The sequence below is a fragment of the Crinia signifera genome, chromosome 2 (assembly GCF_055691185.1).
Source record: "Crinia signifera chromosome 2, ASM5569118v1, whole genome shotgun sequence".
Lineage (NCBI taxonomy): Eukaryota > Metazoa > Chordata > Amphibia > Anura > Myobatrachidae > Crinia > Crinia signifera.
The window spans coordinates 267,884,699-267,906,129 of record NC_139218.1 but is presented as its reverse complement, the minus strand read 5'-3'; the positions used below and the strand labels follow the sequence as shown (position 1 = coordinate 267,906,129).

At 42.0% G+C, this 21,431-nt stretch overlaps 1 long non-coding RNA gene across 1 annotated transcript in view; it reads left to right on the top strand.

Moving 5' to 3' along the window:
* Window positions 1-14,174, top strand: part of LOC146059043 (uncharacterized) — a 44,973-nt gene extending 30,799 nt beyond the window's left edge. Inside the window, exon 2 of the long non-coding RNA XR_014470119.1 lies at window positions 14,022-14,174. This is a non-coding gene — a long non-coding RNA (uncharacterized LOC146059043). The remainder of the gene's footprint in view (window positions 1-14,021) is intronic.
* Window positions 14,175-21,431: the final 7,257 nt, after the last annotated feature.

Below are 21,431 nucleotides of genomic sequence, written 5' to 3'. Positions count from 1 at the left end.
TAAAAGGTAGCATAGCAGTAATAAAAGTAAATAATATATAATAAATCCATGTATTGTAGACATACATAGCCACAGCAGAATCATTAGGAACACATCAGGTGGCTTCACAACCAAAGTATAGCACCAACACTTCAAGTACAGCAGACAGTAATGCTAGCCGAAACAGGGCAACAGGGGAACCAAACATGATATTCGAAACGAGGGCAAATGTGGGTACCCTCTGCACGGAATTGGACACAGGAAGCTGACACACACAGCTCAATTAAAGATTTGGGAAGACATAAGGGTGGAGATTAATGCGAACACAAGTTCATTTGCGGACACGTTTGGCCCTGGCAGGCTCTTTGCCACGTGCAGCAGCTCTTCGGCCACGGCCACGGTCAGATGGTGGGCCAGGTGGAGCAGATGCTGGGGAGGGGGTGGATGGTCTTCCCCCTCTGGCAGCAGGGAGTGCTGATGGTGGGAATGCACCAGAAACGGATGACATTAGGACCCTATTGCTGGCAACTAGCTCCACCATAAGCTCATTATGGTGGAGGAGGAGGTTATTTTGCCGCAGGGCTTGATCAGACAGCACCTGCAGGCTAGTAGCAATTGATTGCTGGGTGACAGCCATAGCCTGCAGGCTCCCAGCGATACTCTGGTGGCTGCTGACCAAACCCTGCAAGACCTCCTCGGTCCTACGCACCCGCTCTGATGCCGACTCTCCCTGCTGCTGAATATGGGCAAGCACCTGCACCCACCTGGTCAATTCAGCCTCGGTCAGTGGCTGCTGCTGCTGCACGGGCCTGGTACTGGTGGCAGGTGGCACAGACTCCTCAACCTCCTCAAGAGATTCTTGACCAAGCGGTGGGGATGCTGGTGAAAAAGAACATTACAATTACAACACATTCCATGCAAAATTAGAACCAGCTACTTATGGCATGGCAAATAATTACCTTCAAGCAAAGAAGCCATGACTTCCGCTGGGGCCTCGCTGTCCATGGTGCTCACCCCCCGGACCTCCTCGACTGCAATACAGCACTCTGCCATCTCTTCCAGGGGGGTGAGCTTCAGCTTTGATGGCATGGGGCCAGCCCCAGAGGTGTGGCTGTGTTCCCACCGCTGGGTCAATTTCTTCTTGAGGTTCGTTTTGAATTTGTGCCACCTGCAATCAAAGTTTACATATTAATACATGTCACTCCTCATGTTTGCTGTAGCACCCATTGCAATCTGCAACATATTACAACATGTGCCTCATGACACCAAACTTACATGATATTAAATTTGAAACCCAACCCTTAGAAGATACACTCACACTCACCCTACAATAACTATCAATTAAATGACATGGCAAACATGTCTGTGCCTCCAAGCAACGTGACCGGCCATTGACCAACTCCATCTAACATCTAATGTAAACATTACTGGTCTTGTACTGCTCAAATGTAACACACATGAACTTGCCTCTTCTTAACGTGCTCCGTCTCACGAACTTGTGGAGCCACCGCATTAATCTCCGCCGTTATGTCCTCCCAGATCTTCCATCTGCTTGTGTGTGTCAACCGGTCCTGTGGACACTCGATCCAATCCCGTGCGCGGGGCACCAGGATGGCAAGCTCCTGCGCTTCGAATGCCATGTTTCTGGTGGTTGGTTCCTCTGTTGCCCTATTTCGGCCACGGCCACTGGCACTGCCACTGCCACGGCCACGGCCACTGCCACCTGTCGCTGTACTCGAAGTGCTGGGCAGGCTACTCTGTTGGGAAGCCACCTGCTGTGTTCCCAATGATTCTGCTGAGGCTGAAGATGGGTCAGCTGCCGATTGGCCTGATGTACAGGTAGATGGCCCATCTGGCTGCTGTTCTTCCAATGGCTGGTCTGGGTTGATGGGGACATAGGTGGTGCTGGAGTCCATGCGGGCAAACAGGTCCTGGCACTCCTGCTCTTCCTCAGATAGAGATCCAGCCATGTTTGCAACAACATTGCATTTGTCTAACACACCTTTATATCCTATTTCTGTAATTGCCGTACATCAGCGACACCCTGCGTTCCGTACGGCCGCATTCCGTACGGCAGCGTCGACCGTGCGGTGCATAGGCCACGCCCCTAGCTGCGAAAAAAAAAAAAAACCAGGCAAACTTAGTAAGTCTGATTTAGTAGGTAATTGCAGATTTGTACTCCAATGACCAAATAAAACTGAGGTCACACATGACATGTATATGTGAATGTACATCTGTACTGAGCACTTGTTTGGTATGTAGTACAAATGACACTACCCATTCCATATGTAAATCCAGTCCACCACTTAGGCAATAGTAATCAGTGATAGCATCCAAATCACATGTGAAAGGTCTCCAAATTCTGCCTTGATGCTAGCTACATTTCATTCAACATCTCTAGTGTGGCCCAGTAGAAGGTAAGTGTACACATGGCACCATGGCCTAATATTGGGAAAAGGTCTTGCACTATTTGCTATGTTTCTGCTGTATAGCTTTCACTATAATAAAGCTGTTTAGTACCTTGTAGAGTTAGGTGTAACTGGCCAGTGATGCAGACTATTTCACCTGTTGTTTTCACCCATGTTTGGTGAATGTAATAGATTATATATAATGCGTTGCAAACTTCTTTCACCCTGTCTGTTTAGGAGATACTAAGTAATGGCATGGTCTGCTAAACTATGCAAAGGTACAGCAAGTGTTGTTTTGCGATGCAATGGGTTAGCCGTCTGTTGTCGCGCATACACGCTGTTAATGTCAAAATGAACAATAAAGTTAATACCAAACATCACTCTGAACAACCAATTACAGGACATGATTGCTTGAATTGTGCCATTGCTAAGATGGCGGCCTATGGCAGAGCAGCACCTTTCTCTGCCGCAGAGCTGAGGGCACTGGTCTCTGTTATGGAGACCAGGCTGGGGCCCTTCATTAGCAACCGCCAGAAGCGCCAAGCATATGCGGCTGCCCGCAGGCGCATATTCGCGCGCACCCAGGTGCGCAGGACCATCGCCCAGCTGGAGCGGCGATGGTCTGATCTGAGGCGCCGGGAGCCCGAAAAGCTCCAGCAAATAAGGGCCAGCATTGCACGATGTAAGTGTTTACACATTAAATGGCCAATTGTACATTAATGCTTCCATGACCTTTTTTGTCCCAATAAGGTAACCTGGTTCATCATGAGTTAACCATGACATACTCTATCTGTGTGGTACCTTATGTTAGACATGCTGTAATGTGTGTGTAATATGCCATTTTTTGGGATGCAGGATGAATGAACAATTAATGTGACTTATTTAACACTCTGCATTTTGATTTTCCTTACAGCACGTGACCGTGCAAGACGGGCCCGTGAAGAGGGCCAGGAGGAGGAGGCCCCCCCTGAAGAAGTGGCAGAGGAGGAGGCCACAGAAGTGGCGGAGGAGGAGGCCACAGAAGTGGCGGAGGAGAAGGCCACATAAGTGGCCGAGGAGGAGCCCACAGAAGTGGCTGAGGAGGAGCCCACAGAAGTGGCCGAGGAGGAGCCCACAGAAGTGGCCGAAGAGGAGGCCACAGAACCCATGGTGGAGGCCACAGATGAAGTGGCCGAGAAGGAGGTGGCCGAGGAGTTTATGGGCCACGAGGAGGTGGCCGAGGAGGTTCTTGAAGAGGAGGAGGCATGTGAAGTGCTGGAGGAAGAAGGAATTGGTAGGTAAACATAAGGCATAATTAATAATTGGTGGTAGTACTATTTGTTAGGTACCACTGGTGAATCTAGTGTGTTTTACTCTAATAGTAATAAATAAACAAAAGTGGGTTACAACAGACACACATAGGGGTTATAGGCCCAAGCTGCAAACATGGAATCTGGAGCCTCAGGTAGGTGATGCGTTTTTGTTTATGGAGGGCCTTTCTATTTGTTTGGTGTAAGGAAGCGGCTTAGTGCAGCAGCTTCACCTATCTGGCAATGTGACTATGAATCCGGAAGTAAGGGGTAGAGGGACTAGGCTAGCCTTTAAATGTGGTATCCATCCATCCATCCATCCATCCATCCATCCATCCATCCATCCATCCATGTAACCATCCATCCATCCATCCATCCATCCATGTAACCATCCATCCATCCATCCATCCATCCATCCATCCATGTATCCATCTATGTATGTATCTATCTATCATGCAGTTTAGCTATTAAGCAGTGACATGCAGGTACATATGTATGGCAAAATGTGGCATGTAGTATTGGATGTAGCTTTCTAGTAGATTGGTTATTAGTAAGGCAGGAGATTTTTATCAGTCACATATTCAGTAGTGTAAGCCAGTGTGTGTGTGTGTGTGGGCCCATTTTATTTTTTACCATTACAAACAGTATTGGCTATGTAATTGTTTGTATGTATGATTTCGCATGCTGTAAGTACTTAGGATTGACAGTACAAGGTCGACATGATTAGCATAATTTATGTTTATCCCCCTTTAACAGATGACCAGAGGATAGAAGGCGAGGGGTTGCGAGGGGCCCTCCTCAAACTTCACCAGCACCTTGTGCTTATGGCCGAAGAGGTGAAGCATGTCTGCGACCTCCTGGTGTGAACCTGTTTGATGTTTAAATGTTCAACTGTGTAAATAAATTTTTCAAGTTAAAGTTATAAGTGGTCTGTGTGTTATTGTATAATTTTACAGCATAAGTATACATATAAGTAAAGAAGTCTAAATAGTGGTGTTTATTTATGTATGGTGCAAAAGGGAGATACAGTATATATAGATGGGTTTAGTGCATAAAATTGGCTGCAAGTGAAGGATAATGTAAAGATGTCCATAGTGTGTTGATTTGTATGTGTGTGTTTGCGGGTGAAGAATAATTGATGATGTAATATGCATACAAAGAATGTTGTGAGCTTAGCATGATGAAAGGGTTAATGTAAAGTGGTAGTAAAGTGCTTGGTACTTCTTTACTTTCACGGCGCCAGCATGGCGCCGCGCTACTTCCGGGTTACGCTCGCCACAAACTAAGTTAAATAAACGAAGTTAACGCCATGCCAACATGGATAGTTCATACCTCCACTATCCATGTTGGCATGGAGTTGATTTTAATTAGCGTGGCGAGCGTAGCGAGCCACCGAGCCCGCAGCGTGGGCGAGCGAAGCGAGCCCCGCAAGGGGACTCTGACGCGCGGCGCCATGCTGGCGCCGTGAAAGTAAAGAAGTACCAAGTGTTTAATCTTCAATTAGATAAATAATCGATGACTATTTAAATCAATCCGTTTTGAATGAGGTTGCCTAATTGCATAAGTGGGTCATGTTACAGATTTGGGTGTTCAGAGAAGAGTGTGGTTTTGTGCGTAAATACACCGCATCGGTGCGTACGGCCAGGTTCCCGTCCGTTCTAACGCGGTAAGACCGTGCTTACGCTGTAAGACCGTGCAGAAAGGTTTATATGTCGTCTGTAAACACGCCCTGTTCTTAAAGAGTGAGTCCGTCCGAATGCGGAGGCTCGGTGGGCGTTTCTATGGACGATGTCCAGCCTATGGACCATTTATGACTTGGAGGGTGTGTCTCTCCAATGAGAGGAGATTTCAATGTGTACAATTGTCTGCTATTATATACAGTACATAAATATCAGGCATCAGAAAAGAATCTGGTAACACACTTATATAATGTCTGAAAACACATCTATATCACAGTGAACGTTGCCATATATAGTCCTCATCAGCTGGCCTCCACTGCCAGGGGCTCCCGTTGCTTGTCGATGATCACCGCAAAGAGTGGCTACAGCCACGGGGTCCCCATTGGTGTACATGCCGCGTCTGTGTTGCTGGTAGGCAATGTCTCCCAGTCATGTGTTCAACCACATAATCCCTGAAGACAGTCACCACATGGAAGTTACACACGCATCAGCAGCGCTATCCTGTTTCACATAGCAATGCCCTCTGGTCATGTGTTGCACACGTGATCCCGGAAGATGGCAGCGAACTGCAGAAATTTCACAGCATCTGCTGTGTATCCAATGTTACTAAGCAACATCACCGGACAGCGTCTCTCACAAAAACACTGTCAGTGAAACTGCTTATGTGGGAGTGTTTATTTGTATTCTGGATTGATACCTATATGATTTATTTATCACTTCATAATTAAAGAAGACATCAAACAAGGAATAAATATACATATCGATGATAGCAAAATATTGAAAGTAAGAAATGATCAAATATTAACAATAAATATAAAACAAAATAAGGAGGAGTCATTTCAAACAATTAGTTAAGTACATACATGATTAGACATGATTGGACTTAGTAATTATTAATCATTTTTGACAGTAGTATTCATTAAAGTAATGTGTGAAGATAATATTCACTTGTGGTGCAAACGAAATCAGGAGTCTGGAATAATAGGAGCTCAGGTAGATGTCAAATAATGGAATAAAAGTTCCTTTCTTATTGATAAAAAATGCGCAAACACTTAATTTATCCATAAACAACATAAAATCAATCAGGAGGCATAATAAGACACGAATCCAAGCGTCAATATATATGCTCAACAAACACTTCAAAGTAAGAGAACGGGGTAGGAATAGTAAATTTTGTAAAGTACCTCTACTACCGTTCTGAATCCTCCGCTCAGGCGCTGAGTAGGTCCGTCTCAGCTATACCACGTGGGGGTTGTCTCCTTGTCACTTTAGCCATGGAACCGGCTTCCAGTACACAGTAAGCATTCACCTCACAAGGTTCCTTTAGTGTGGGGATAATTGGCAAGCATATATTTGGCGCGGGTACCTTTAGGGCTGCTCCGTGTCATAAAAACAAACAAGTTGGTGACTACGTCCACCCGAGCTAACGCATTTTGATCTGCTTGAGATCTTTGTCAAGGCTCAGGTGGAAGTGGTCATGTGGTCACCTTTATAGCACTGTTTATTTTAAATCCATGTTCTTCGCCTTTCAGGGTTCTCTAAAAAGACACAGTATTTTTCTAAAAATCGATCACTTATGGCACCGATCATTTATCTCATAATCTTATTTAATTTTAATGGCGACTTTTTACCTTTCAATTGCATACTGATATTCTAAAACGCCTTTCCTGTTCATATATAAATTTCATACATAAAAGAGGATTATCCTATGTCACAACAGGATTTTTTCCTGTCGGCATAAGGTTTTATTTTTTAACAATAAGAAAGGAACTTTTATTCCAGTTTTTGACATCTACCTGAGCACCTATTATTCCAGACTCCTGATTTCCTTTGCATCATTATTGTATTTTCTACTGGCTGATTGAACCAGTGAGGTGTTTCTGGACCCTGGCTGCTGGGATGGGCGCCTTTGAAAAAAATCACACACCACTTTTTTTAACCCTAAATATTCACTTGTGTGACCTTATAACACATCGTATACAACTTCAATGATGTAGAGAGAAATAAATATTTAATCATAAATACAGTAGGTCATTATATATATACATTAGTAAAGAAAGAGGCAATAAGCTTTTATTCACAGACAAAAAGGATCCAAGTTGTTCTAAACATTTGTGGTAGGAATATTGGCTGCAGGTCATTGTTCAGGTCCGGAATCAAAATCTATGTCCCGCAACTGACCATCACAATGCATCACAATGCGTTTCCACACTCCGCACATAAACAAACCTAAAGTACCTAATTCAGTTCAATAGTTTCATTTAGACCTTCTGGATGGAGCAAATTAAATTTAAGGGTCCAAAAACATCTCTTTTACACAACAGAATATATCTATTTGGCTTTTTAGATAGCCATGTTATACTCTTATTCTTATTATCTCAAGCCATCAATCCATTTATTCCTACCTTTTTAAGGTGTCTTGGTGCTAATAGTGTTTTTAAGGACTTATTTTTCTTATATATAATAAGGGTTTTTTTTGCGATGATTCCTGATAATATTTTGTCTTGTTGTATATAATTACATGAGATAATAGCTTTAATATTCTGTGCACAACTATTATATTTACTAATAAAGGCTACATCTCTATTCATCTTATGATCATCTTTATTCTGATGTCTGTTATGGTTTTGAGTGTGAACCCACAGCTGTTACCGCTGTTTAGGAAGGCCATGGTGAGTCCTACTCTAACTCTGTTGTCTATTTACAAGGATGGCTAGTACATGTGGGGCTAGATGTTCGCCTATAATAGCCACGTTTGTTGGGGCAAATTAAGTCCGCCCCAACTCCAGTGCCACCAGGTCTTACAAGTGATTAAGTACCAGCGATCTTTATGTAATAGACAAAATGTGAATTAACTAGGGGACCAAACTGAACAATCAAACTAAAATGGAACGGCAGCTTGCCATGAATAACTAATGCTGCTCAAAGTGCCAGCGACCTAGTCGCAAAACCACCAGCGACCGAGTCGCATACACAAGAATAATAACACCACACCAAATAGCACACCACAAAACAGTACAAACAACACAGAGAAACACAGAGAACCTCTGATAATGGTTAAGTACCCTAATGGCACCAAATGAAGGTAAAGCACAAAGCTGCAGCCCTTTCAGGTAGCACCAAAGGGATAGCATACAAATGACTGGGCCACTAATGGCAGAAATGACAATACCAGAAAATACAGAAAGTAAACCAGGTCTCCTAATGGAGAACTTATGGCACCGGAATAAGAACAGAAGGGCTGGATGAAAACTCCAGGAAGATGGATGCCAGAAACTGACAGGAGCCAGGAGGAAGCAGGGAGCAGGCAGGCAGACAGCTCTGAACATAAGCTATCACCAGCGGGGCTGCGCAGGGCTTACTACCTTAAAATGGCTAGTGTGGCCAATCCCAACATGAGCAGAAAGACCAGCCCCCCGGCCCTAATTAACAGCTGAACATAGGCACGCCGCCCTAGGTGCCCTGCATTGCCTGGCAACCGTCGAGCGAGGGAAATGATGGCTGCTGCCGTCATCTGGCATCCTAGGTTGCTGGACAACTGCAGGAGCTTCCGGCAGAAGCGGTGCCCAGCCGTGTCTCCCCAGTTGTCCCTGTTTGCCGAGCAACCAGCCTAGGGGATGCCAAAACAACAGGAGTGAGATGCTGGGAGCTGCTGTGCACGCTCCCGGCATGCAACAATTACTCTGTTTGCAGTTTATTTGCTTCAAAAGGTCCAGTCTATCCATTTGGAGAACATCAGAGAATGAATTTGTTATTAAATCTTCAGGGTATTCTTTTTCTCTAAAAGACTCCAACAGATCTTCCGCTTGTTCATAGAAAGTCATTATATCTGTACAATTACGTCTTATACAAATGAGTTGGCCCTTGGGAATATTCACTTTCCAAGGGGCATAGTGTGCACTTTTAAAATGAATATATGAATTTGTGTTAACGGTTTTTACATAATTAGAAGAAACAATTAAGTTGTCCTTAACCTCTAGGGTCACTCCAGAAAGTTAACAGATCTCAAATCAAATGTGTGAGTGAAGGATAAATTATATTGATTGCAATTAAGTGATTCAACAAAATGAGTGGCAGAAAAAAATCCCCATCCCAAATAATAATTAAATCATCTATATAATGGCCATAGAAGACTCAACCCCCAGCCGTCTCCCCACACATACATCTCCTCCACCTACCCCATGCATAGGTTGGCATAGCTGGGCGCGATTCAGGTCCCTATGGCCGTCCCCATCACCTGTAAATAATAAGTGCCGTGAAATGTGAAATAATTGTGTCCCGATATATGAGCAATACTGTTCAATATAAAATTCCTTTGTTCAATGTGGTACTAGGGGACAGGATAAAATAGTTTCAGAGGAATACCCAAATTCATATGCAAGTAGTCACTACAAGAGGTACAATGGATCTGGAAAGGTGCATTATTAGATGGACAGGATCAGATGCTAGCAGGCCCACTGAATATGTTGGCACAGTGTGAGTATATCGCTGAGAAAATTGCCAGAAAATAGGAGACCGGCATCCATCTTCTAAAGCTCCTCAGTAGCTAAGGAAGGCACAGCACTGTCATATCCAGAAATAAGCCAGGCTTTGGTTATCTGGGTTACCAGAGTGTTTAGACATACATGGTATACTGACATACCCTTTTATTTATTCCTTTTGGTGCAGCTGCTAGTCAGCCTGATGTCTGGGGAGGTATGATGAACCAAGTAGCAACTCAGTAATAGAGGTACAGTATGTTCTCTCTCACCATTAACTCCAGGGAAAACTTAAACCAGTCTTACTTGCATCAATCATATTGGAAAGCTGTCTTTGCAATACTGTATATGTACTAACCAGTTTCCCTGAAGATAAAACTGAATTATAAGATAGAAATCTGGGACAAAATTCAGCCACCCATAATTAACAGTACAGGAGTGTGCAAGTGCACCTGAAGTACAATAATGATGTGCAAATGGAAGCCAGCTCGAGATGCATTATGCTGTATCTGAGTAGCTAACATGTCTAGATACACCTGTTGCAGATAACCTCACCGATGGTGCTGCTGCTGCTGTTCTTGTTGTTGTTGTTGATGATGATGATAGAGTAGTGTGCACAAAATGTCACTAGCAAAGCTGTACACAAATGTAGATAGTAAATGAGCACATGATAATTGCTATGGTCAGTGGTCATGATTCCAGCAGTAAATAAAACGTACTGTAATGTATTACAATGTAATTGATATATTTTTCAGCCATTTTCTTCCCATAAATGACATAATTAGCTTCATCTCTTTTCAGAAACGCACTTAATCACTCCCATCAAAGTAGATTTTTTTCTTGGATTCATGTTCATTTATTTCTCATTCCCTGGGAGGGAGTTTGGATATAGCTATCTGAATTGCATTATAACATTCATTACCACTGACATGCGGCTTCTGTGAACACACCAACACATTTGTTGTCTTTGACATATTTCCTTTACTTACTGTATGATGGAGTGAAGGGTAAGTGTGTGTTGTTTATAAATTACATGGCCCTTAACCTCAGTAAAATAACAACAAGAGATAGGAAATGGAAATAAAAAAGCTGAGCTGTTTATTGAAACTATTGAGTTAAAGATTGTGTAAAAGCAAGAAAGGATGCCAATAATCACAGCAGCCCAGCAATTTAGAACAGCAGCAACACAAACAAAAACATGGGAGTTTTTTTGTACTACCTGTCACATTAGGACACCTATGTAATGGATGGACAGGTGCACCACCACAGTCAAACTCCCCACATGCCAGTGTCCCTGGAGCGGGTATCTAGTAGTAGTAGTAGTAGTTTGTTTATTTATTTATAAGGTGTCACAAAGTGCCCGCAACGCCGAACATAGCAGACAAAAATCAAATTACAAGGTGACGTACAGGGTGTGTTGATAAAATACAGCATAAATAGGGGTATAGCTGGTATAACTAAAATCAGCATCAGTTCTGAAGTAGGTGTGGAAATTGTCAAGGAGACTGAAGATGAAGTAGAGGAAGGGAAGAACAGGGCAGGAGCACTGGTGAGGTAAAGAGGAGGGCCCTACTTATAAGAGTTAACAGACTAAAAGGAGGTGGGTGGACGAACAAAAAAACAGTAGGATAAGTAGGAACGATGGGAACGGATGGAGGGGTAGGGTAGGCAGGATAGGAGGAGCGAAAGAAGTTAGGAGGTGGAAGAGGGATAGGCTAGTCGGAAGAAGTGGGTTTTGAGGGAGCGCTTGAAGTAGGTAAGGGAATCAGAAAGCTAGATGGGTGGCGGGAGGTTGTCCTAGTGCAGGGGGGCAGCGCGAGAGAAGTCTTGGACACGGGAGTGGGAGGAGGTGATTAGGTAAGAGGTCAGGCAGCAGTAGGCGACGGAGCGAAGAGGATTGGAGAGAGTGTGGATAGAGATCAGTAAACAGAGGTAAGGAGCAGTGGAGGAGGAGAGAGCCTTGTAGGTCGTGGTGCAGAGATGACAAGGGAGTGAATGAGAATTTTGGTCGCGTCAGTGGAGCGGAATGATTTGATGCACGCAATTGCAAAAATAGGTGGCGAGCGCAGCGAACCACTATGCCCACAGTGTGGCAAGTGCAGCGAGCCCACAAGGGGCTTCATTACACTCCCTCCACTGTCTGAGTCCCTGTAGTCCGGATTCCGACGTCGGTCTAATGACTGTCGGAATTCTGTCAGGGTGTTATACCACACCGTAGTGTTTATGACTGACAGGTTGAAATTCCAATAGGAATTCACTGTCAGTCACAGTGAAGCCAGTGCAGCGAGCTGCGTGGTGGATTTTACCAGGGGAGCTGCATTACTGCAGCTACCAAGTAAAATCCGCAACTGGTGTGAAGTAAAATCAGATGTTGCTACAGTACTGTTTACACAATAAAGTAGCAAATACAGTGCACAATTTATAGTCACTAATAGGCAAATTATCTCATGTTTTTCTCCTTTTATACTACACGAAGAATGAGGGCTGTGCATTCCTGTAATAAAACTAATGTATACACATGGGACTTTTGTTGATGCTTGCTGACTGTCTTCTTCATGTTTTTCACTGTGACTGGCCTGATTCTCCAGTGGGATTTAATTATTCAGTGATGGTGAATCACTGAAGTTCTGCCAAAATAATTTGCACTTCTCTATTCAAGAGCTAAACATGGACAATTTAGAGGAAATATGTGTCAGAGAAGATAATATAAGGAACTTGCGAGACATTTTAATAATGTTGAAAACTTGTAATCAGCAGTGGAAGCAGGAATATTAACAAGAATATAAGAAAGCCTTTATTTTACATCAAGGATAAAGTATAAAATGCCAATTTGTGTATTATACAGTATGCACATACTTTTTTTTTTTTTTTTCAAATTATTTTTATTCAGGATTGAGCATCATAATACAGGTCGAGTATCCCGTTTTCGAATATCCGTTATCCGAATTATTCCGAAATACGGACATTCCAGAAAGTGAAAAAAAAATTTTTTTTTGCTAAAAACTCACTGGGTACATCTGTAACAGCACTACTGAGGACAGGATATGTAACTGGCACTATATATGTGCAAGACAATGATTGCTTGGCATTCAAATTCAGTGCTGAGATAGTACACACATTTTGTTTCACGTTTTGAAACCTTGTTTTTTGAACAATTAAAATATGTTTGTGTGTATTTTATGTGGTAATAAAATATATTTGTGTGTATATTATGTGTTTATACAGCATAAATGCAAGATACTTCAAAATACATCATTGAAATATTAAAATATTCCGAAATACGGAATAATCCGTTATCCAAAATTCTCCTGGTCCCGAGCATTTTGGATACGGGATACTCAACCTGTAGTACAAACAGTAATGATTTTTTTTTGTTGATATTTGTAATTGTTACAACGAGCAGAGAAGATACAATTTGTGTTACAATAAAGTACATTACAGTTGTCATTCTTTCCTTTACCATACATTCAGGCAGTAGTATGCACATACTTTTAAATATAAACATGCCAAATAATTGCACTTTTTTTTTTAGAATATATATATATATATATATATATATATATATATATATATATATATATATATATATATATATATATATATATATAGGCTCACAGTTATCCAAAAATCAATTTGAAAGACCAGCACCAGTCCAAGTGCAAATAATCAATGTAAATTTACATTGATTATTTTCACTTGGACTGGTGCTGGTCTTTCAAATTGATTTTTGGATAACTGTGAGCCTACTTATTGTGGACCTGGCACGGTCACCATTTGCTTTGAGTGAAGCTGGTGCGATATCAAATACAAGCTATATATATATATATATATTTTTTTTTTTATTATGTTTGTAATTTAACTACACAACCTGAAAGGACATGGTGGTCTTAAGAATTTAATCACATAGAGGCCATTCATTTAATTTGCTCTTTGAAATTTTACAGACTTCATGGTGCTGGAACAAAACTGAGCTGTAGCTGCCCTTGCATAGGGTCAATGCTATACAAAATAACACAATACAAAGAACTTGCAGAACACAGACACACACACACATACTACATATACACACATTCATTATATACACCAAACATAGAGGACATGGCACTGCAGGACATATGTCCCCCATAAATAACTTTCTTCCTTTTTTCTATGTTCTATTAACTATCTTCTGTCATTTTCTTTTCCCAGCACAGAGTCCTGCCCGCCAGATATATGAGCAGTGCCAGGGGCTGCCAAGGCAACCAGGACACTGCATGAAGTGATGTCTCCGGGAGTCCGAAGACCAGGCAACACACATGGATCCCCAGCCTCCGGCCTGAGGAGTGAACTGTTCTTGCTATCTCTCTTTTCCTTCCCCAGCTTAGAGCATCTTTTGCACACTTACATGCTGGCCCAACATTCTTGAGAAAGGAGTCAAGAGCTCTGAAATGATGCAGTTGTAGGATGAAGTGCCGCATTTTTAAATGGGAATCCACTAAAATGCTGGGTACACACCTCAAGATTTAACTGTCCAATCTGTATGGTGGAAACAAAAATCTGTCAATGTATTTGAGCAAATGATAATCAATCATTGCTCCCAAATGCTGGAAATAGGACAATAGTCGCTCAGACAAATTAGTTAAAAAAACTGTCCATTTTACAGCCTTTAAGAGTAAATGGTTGATTATCATTTGCTCCAATACATTATCAAGTTTTTCTTGCAGTGCTCCTTGCTGTCGTTGGCAGATTTAAGAATCAGGACTCAGCTAGGTCCAATTTTATTATCTTCATTGCTTGGTTATTAGCTCTCATCAAGGTGATGTATGGAACAATGCAGTAAACTAATTTGTAGTTACTTATACATTTTGGACTGGCAATACTGAACCAAGAAGCCAGGGGCTACACACTGACAAGAATCACCCCTAGGAAAGTGTCTAATGGGTTAAGTCCTATATACAGTAGATGAGAAAGTAAAAAATATCACTCAAAAGGGCCCATCTGAGTGACATCTTTTACTATATCATCTAGTGTGTACACTCAACATCATTAGCGATGCGTGGAAGTGCGCACTGTTAACAACCCCTCGTCTGAACAGTTCAGATGAGGGACACCTTAAATAATGAGGCCATGCTGCACCATGACTCCTGATCCCCACCGCCGCTCCCCCTGGCATCAAAAAGTGTGTATACACTTGCTAATGCCAGTACCACGCAGTGTTCTAGCCACCACCAATAGACTGGGATGCACATGCGTCTCACGTGCACATGCGTCCCAGTCTCTCGGCAGCTGGGAGGTGGTACCCTGCCTATCTCCACTTCAGGGAGACGGGAAGGGTTGGGGCAGCGGTGGGGACCGGCGATGGCAACAGGGGAGGTGGCAGATGGCGGCAGGGAGCGCCGTCACATCGGGGCGTGTGAGCATCTCGTTTGCGCGTGCCCCCTAGTGATGGCTAGTGGAGCTGGCGATGGAATCCCCTGCCCCCAGCTGAATGACCTGCGCTCTGTCTGTATATGTAGGTACACATATCGGCTATTGTGTACCCACCTTTAGTTGCACTGATGCATTTTAGATCTGTACATCTGCATAGTACCGCAAAAGGAATTATAATGATAATTCTATGCAGGGCAGTGTGAATCTACTTTGTTATAAAGCAGGTCATATACTGTATAATGCTAAAATTTGGTACTTTTCCATAAAGCATGTAGTCAAGATCCCATCAGTCATAATCCAGGTAGCAGAATCCCGTTGATTACAATCCCATTGAAAAACGAGAGAGAACATTAGGGTTAGGGTTAGTTTTAGGGTTATGTATAGGCACTAGGGAAGGGTTGGCTGAGGGAAGGAAGAGGTAGGATGAGGCTTCTGAAAGGATGGTTATGGTTAGGCTGTGGAAAGTGTGGGTTAGGGCTAGAATACTCACTAAAATTCATTTAGATTGTGACCATTTAAATTCCACTTAGATTTAGAATTCACTAGGATTCTGATTTCCGGAATCCTAACCACCAGAATTCTGTACATCCTCTCTGTGAGCGATATCAGGATGCATTCCTCAGTGCAATTCAAGTGCATGCAAAGTAAAAAAAACACCTTCCAAGTGTGAATCAGACTCAAACCCCCTATTATAGAACATCCCCTCAGACTCAAACCCCCTATTATAGAACATCCCCTCTGTACTCCTCATATTGGATGAAGAGTATGGAGGGTAAGTTTATATTCTTTAAAATATTAACTCTATTTACAAGGTTTCAGGGGCAACTATGAGTGAATCCAATATTATCATGTTGTTATGTGTATGGCGGGACGGGTTCCAATAATGTGCAACATATAAAGGAAGTAAGGGAAGCTGTACAAATAAAGTCGAAAAAAAGAGTTCATTAGGATTAAGCTTGTGATCATAGAACTCTAGTGAATCCCAATTTTGCTCAGCTGTTATATTTCATTTAGGAAAATTATTGCTGTAACAGTTGAATTTTCAGCTGGGCTTTACAACTGGAGAGAAAAATAATGAATATTGAAAGGAAGTGAATTCTGAAGTAATATGAGGTGTGAATAAGAAATGAGTAGGTGACAGAAATAGTAGGTGCTAATGGGAAATACTGTTACTTTGGACTTACTTTTGACTGTAATACATACATACGTGCTTGAAATTGACATTGGAAACTTGCTACAGTTGACATCACTCTAGATTAGATAATTGCTAGAAAATGTTTCAGATCTGTCCCATGATACATTTTATTCTTTCTACATAGTTTTTTGACATAATGTGTACAGCCCACTGGTGTAATGTGGGCTTATTGAGCCTTGTCCTTACCCAACCACACCATACTGAATACACATCTGCCCATCACCATTCCAGCTCTATTATAGACCATACATTGATCACAATGAATTGTAGAGATCTACAGTAGGGCAACATTTACAGATAAGCATAACGACACAACATTTTTGCATAGACACTTTGCAGTACACTAGTATAGCGGTGCTAACCTTTTAAGATATCAGCATACAGTATGATAGTAAAGAATGTCCTGTTAACGCACTTGGAAACAAGGACAAATATACAAGTTTGCGACTGTGCTTATATAGCAATACAAAAGTATTAATACAGTATATCACAATGGCTAATTCATACAACATTTAATAAATAAAAAAAGCCTTCAAATATGCAATCAAATAAATAAACAAAAATATCCTGGTCCTTAATGGTCAATGCTAAGGAGTCACATCCTAGTCTGGGCACTCACTGATACTGTCAGTGACTAGTTGCTTATATTCATAGTCCTGTTTCTATTAGAGGTTCTCCACTTCAAGTTCAGGTAAAGTCCTTGCCTTGAAGGTGCTTCTGTATTATTTCTGAACATCCGTGTGTTACAGTACTTTCTAGTTTGAAGATTATTTGCCAAGAAGGCTTCTTTTAGTTTGCCAAGTACACCTATTGTGTTTTTTCTGTGTTAAGGTGTTCACAGACCGTCGGAGGGATGCAACCTGCTGATCAGACACTGCTAAGCACATAATACCTTGCGGGGATCACTGGTGAATACCGCTGATCAAATATACTCTGCACCTTCAGAAGGGAGTTTAGTCTATGCTCAGACATTACATCCAACCTGCTAAATTCCATCATCCAAGAGATCTAGCTCCAGAACAACCACCTGAAGTGTTTCCACAAGCCTGGCGAGTAAAATATATATGGTGGAGCACTAGAAAATGTGATTGGATCAATTATGTATTACAATGGTGTTTTTATTAAACATAAAATATAATTAGTAAAAGAGTAGGCACAATTATTAGCAGCAACAAGTGTATAAAATAAATATTGGCCATATAACTTAATCATACGTTTTCAAATAGAAAGGACATAAAGAGGTTATATACTTATAAATTGGAGAGTCCCTTGGGTTCTTTCTAGTTTTCTGATGTTTAATCAGATCTCCTGGTTTTGTATGGACTTGGTTAAGTGAAGATTGAGGGAGTCCATAGACCTTGCTGGATCACATGTACCGTTGGCGGGTGTATGTTATTCTTAGAATAGTAGAGGTATCCTCTCGATTAATGCGGTAACCCAATTTAGGCAGGTGGTGGTGTCCCAATAATAGTAATCAATTTTCCAGACTTAATTCCAGGGATGATACAAAACAAGAACCAGCATGGCAAAGGGAGTCCAATGTCCTCTAGGAGTCCAAAAAACAGTTTAAAAATAACAGTGCTTCCTAACATGTTTTGCTGTCTTCTGACAGCTTAATCAAAGGTAAAGCACCCTGTGTAGAGGTTGGGTTTTTATACCCACAGGCAGGAAATACACTTCACATTAATTAATTCATTTACCTAATTGATCCATCAATTAAATACTCTAAAATCGTGTTTGTGCTTATATATTACAAATACAGTATTGTATACTCTTATAATAAAGGAGGCAGACCTATATAAAGTATTAAAAACTTATTGTTACCTTAATAAAGGTGATTTTGCGCTAAGGGAGATAGATGTCCTCTATCAAGTCCCACTTCCGGTCATTGGAATGGCAAATGTTTACATTTAGAAATTATCATCATTCTTTCATATGTGGAAGAAACCGACCCATTTGTGAACCATGCCGGGATATTACATAGCAAATCAGAAGAAGATGGAGGGGAGAACGCAGGACCCCATGACCGGAAGTAACCCATGCCTGGCAGAGCAAGCCAGGGCCGATTGCGGAGCACAATGGGCTTCCGCCGTAAGTGGGGAAACGATGGACTCCCGCCGGAAGTGGGGAAGCTGTGAATTCTGGAAACGAAGTCCTGCAATGGACCCGTAGAGCATGCTGCACACTTTTGCCCATGTACTGTAACTGTGATGTCATGGCTGGAGACAGTGCGGCACTAAACATCACTATGATTGGATGCACATTCATTGTGCACAGGTGCTGCAAGGACATTCATAGGATGGGTATTCATAATTGAATACTGGGGGTATTTAAAGACTAAACTGAATACATTTGAGTACATGCTTTGATAAAGACCTTAGCATATAGGTTGAAATGCGTTGGATGCTGTACAGCAATTGACTACAAGGAGGTGATTATCATTTGGAGTGGGATGCCGGTGAGCCTACCCGGGATGCTGGTGATACGATCTACCCAAGCCTTTTTTGAGTCTATTTACAGTTTCAACATCTATGGTAAATGCACACTTTGCACTCATTTCCCTAGAAATACTTTTCTACAAAGTTTTATTGGAGTCCTGAACATGTTTTAAATTGTATTGCATTAAACTGTATTACACTATGTACCCTTTTGATTGATTCCCCTATGTAGAATAAGAATAAGGGTTCCTTGTATTTTTATAACCAGTACCGGGCTCAAACAGACAGCTGTGTCATGCCGCAGCTGGGGAATTTGTGTTACATAAGTCTCCCAGGCCAAATCATGATAATTCTGGCTGGTCAGCCCTGGCCAGGTACCTGAGGGAGTGGGGAACACCCAATAAAGGGGTGTCCCCCTTCTGGGCATCACCACAAACACTGGGCAGTGATCTGATGGCATTAAAGTGTAAAAAAAAGTTAATATAAGGTATTGGTATTTTTGGTAAATCTACAAGCCCCAACAAGCCTCCCCAAATAAATCAGACACACATAATAAAGTCAAACTTTATTAAATACACCATTTGTACATAATTACCTATAGGATTCTCCACAGGCCTGTCCTCTTCTCCAGCAGAAATCAAATGGGTACCTGTGAATAAAAAAATTATACTGACCACCCCTCTAGCATAGAACACATTCTCGTCCTCTTCTTTCCACCTTGCGGGTCAAATACAGTGTGTGGATACAGTCTGAGATACAGTGCAGGTTGGATACTATGAAGGTCAGATATAGTGCAGAATATAGTGTTGGTTGGATATAGTGCTGGTTGGAAACACTGCAGTTGGATGGGTTGGGCACAGTGTAGGTTGGATACAGTGCAGAAAAGATTCATCAATAGTTCACTTACTGTGTCAGGGGGTACTGGCAGTTTTGGCAGTGCGTTGGTGCAACTTGTGTCATCAGTAAGGGGGGGGTTGCTCGTGGTGTCAGTACTGCTTGAGTGCCAATTGTGTTGGCAGTACGAGGATGCTGGTAGTGTCCTAATGGCAGGATGCCCGCTGTATCGGTAATGTGGGGGTTCCAACACTTATTTCATAAGCAGCATCTATTCAGATTACTCTGGGGTCTGTGACCAGTGTTTTCCTCAATAATGCTGGGATTGCTATTGCATGTTTCATGACAGGAGTTTCATATTGAATGCAAACAGAAAAAGCATAATGACATAAATAAAGTTGATGATATGATTACTAGTATTGTGATTTCTATGTTTTCTTACATCTGATTTAGCATTTGCATCAGTCTGGGACCTCTATGTGTCTGATCACACTTACCAAGTCATTTTCACATTTATTTTAATACAGAACAACACTTTAAGGTTCCACAAATGTATATCTCAGAATCAGAATCAACTTTATTGGCCATGTATGCTTGCGCACACTAGGATTTTTTTGTGGATTTACAGTGCAGCATCAAGCAGGGATGAAGGGCGGGGGGGGAGAAGGCATTACATACATTACATTAAGACATTACATGTGGGGAACACATGCCCACCGAGTTGCACAGCGCCTAGGCAGCCATCAGCTGCGCCACTGGTCACTGCTACAGCCAGGTAGGTAAGATTAAGCAGAGACAGTACAGTTATCACACAGGGAACACATACCCACCAAGCTGAACAGTGCCTAGGCAGCCATCAGCGGTGCCACTGGTCGCCGAAACAGCCAGGTAGGTAACAATACAAGCAGAGACAGTACAGTTATCACACAGCCATCAGCGGCGCCATCTTGATCATGCTGCTCAAAGGCAGCAGTAATAATATTTGTATTTATGAACCACTTTTCTTCCAAAGCTAACACACCCGGCCAGCTTGTTGCTGGCAGGGTGTGCGACCAGCGAAGGTACAGCATACAGGCTTTGCATACAGTGGGGGTAGAGGTATATGATGAAGATCATGGTAAAGAAACAGTAAAACAAAGAGTAATACATAGCTTTCCTCAGAGGCTGAGACAGATAGTAATTTGGGAAAAGCAAAATAAAATGTGGCAGTGTTTCGGTCTATGTCTAAATCAAGTCCAAACTCCAGTTCTAAGTCATTGCTTGCTTTAAATGACTTGCTTCAGATGATGATGCCAGGCAAGCCTTAGCAGGCTTCTCCAAATTTCCCATTTTAAAGGAAAGTTAGGTCAGCTGGTACAGGGGGAGGGGTTGGTGTTTGCACACATTGCTCAGCTTATCTGATTAAAGGTTGGGGATGTTGTAGGCTCCCAGTAACAATGGTATTTCTAATGGTATTTCTATTTGTAAAGTTATATCCTCTACAACAAAGGTTATAAATACAGTTAGAATGTTTGCATATGAACATAATATACAGTACTAGTTACCAGCCTGTCAAAATGACAGAAAATCATAACAGTTTTGCAGCTGTGCCACCCAGAGACAAACGTCACACATAACACTTGAAATACAAATATAGAGGTGAAGAGCAGTGTTGGCCTTTTAGAATATAGGATAATTGCACTGATTGGCAGAAACATTTAGTTAGTCCAAGTTCTGCAGACA